Below are 1,214 nucleotides of genomic sequence, written 5' to 3'. Positions count from 1 at the left end.
TTTTGTTATGGGTAGCCAAGGCATCTACTTTGCTTGCTAGTTGTTTAAGTTGTTCGCCAGTGTGTACATTCTGGTTTAAGAAATCTTTATTGGTTTGTTGTTGGGATGCTATAAAGTTTTCCATCATGATTTCCAAGTTGGATTTCCTAGGGGCGTTATTGTTAGGCATGGATGGATTCGGTTTCTGATATCCCGGTGGTGTAGCTGGGGCTTGATTTGGAGACTGTCCAGGTGCGTACAAAGCATTATTACTCTTATATGAAAAGTTTGGATGGTTCTTCCAATTTGAGTTATAGGTATTCGAGTAGGGGCTTCCTTGAGCATAGTTTACTTGCTCTGCTTGGATTCCTGTCAAGAGTTGACATTCCGCAGGAGTGTGACCTTGGATTCCACAGACCTCGCAATTCTGAGTTATAGCAACCACGGCGGCTGGAGGTGATACGTTTAAACTTTCAATTTTCTGGACCAAAGCATCCACTTTTGCGTTAACGTGATCAAGGTTACTTATCTCGTACATGCCAGTTTTCGTTTGAGGTTTTTCCATCGTTGTTCGTTCGGTTCCCCACTGATAGTGGTTTTGGGCCATGCTCTCGATAAGCTGGTAAGCATCAGCATAAGGTTTGTTCATTAATGCACCACCTGCAGCGGCGTCTATTGTTAACCTTGTGTTGTATAAGAGACCATTATAAAATGTGTGAATTACTAACCAGTCTTCCAAACCATGGTGTGGGCAAAGTCTCATCATGTCTTTGTATCTTTCCCATGCTTCGAAAAGAGACTCGTTGTCTTTCTGTTTAAATCCGTTTATCTGGGCTCTTAGCATAGCTGTTTTGCTTGGCGGAAAGTATCGGGCAAGAAAAACTTTCTTCAACTCGTTCCATGTGGTGACTAAGTTGGAAGGGAGAGATTGAAGCCATCTTCTAGCGCTATCTCTTAGTGAGAAAGGAAAAAGACGAAGTCGAATTGCCTCTGAAGTGACACCATTAGCTTTAACAGTATCAGCGTATTGAACAAATACGGATAAATGAAGGTTTGGATCCTCGGTAGGATTTCCAGAGAATTGGTTCTGTTGCACAGCCTGCAACAGCGAAGGTTTAAGTTCGAAGTTGTTTGCTTCGATTGCGGGTGGAGCAATACTTGAATGCGGCTCATCTTGCGATGGAGCGGCGTAATCTCTAAGAGCACGAGCTGGTTCTGCCATCTCGGTTATCGAA

General features: G+C 43.2%; 1 non-coding gene across 1 annotated transcript; it reads left to right on the top strand.

The window, feature by feature from the left end:
• The first annotated feature begins 716 nt into the window (after positions 1-716).
• Positions 717-823, top strand: LOC127077784 (small nucleolar RNA R71). The gene has a single exon (XR_007787557.1). It is a non-coding gene; the product is annotated as a small nucleolar RNA R71 (small nucleolar RNA).
• The last annotated feature ends 391 nt before the right edge of the window (positions 824-1,214 follow it).

This window comes from Lathyrus oleraceus, chromosome 4, assembly GCF_024323335.1.
Source record: "Lathyrus oleraceus cultivar Zhongwan6 chromosome 4, CAAS_Psat_ZW6_1.0, whole genome shotgun sequence".
In the NCBI taxonomy this organism is placed as follows: Eukaryota; Viridiplantae; Streptophyta; class Magnoliopsida; order Fabales; family Fabaceae; genus Lathyrus; species Lathyrus oleraceus.
This window is presented reverse-complemented; position numbering and strand designations above follow the sequence as displayed.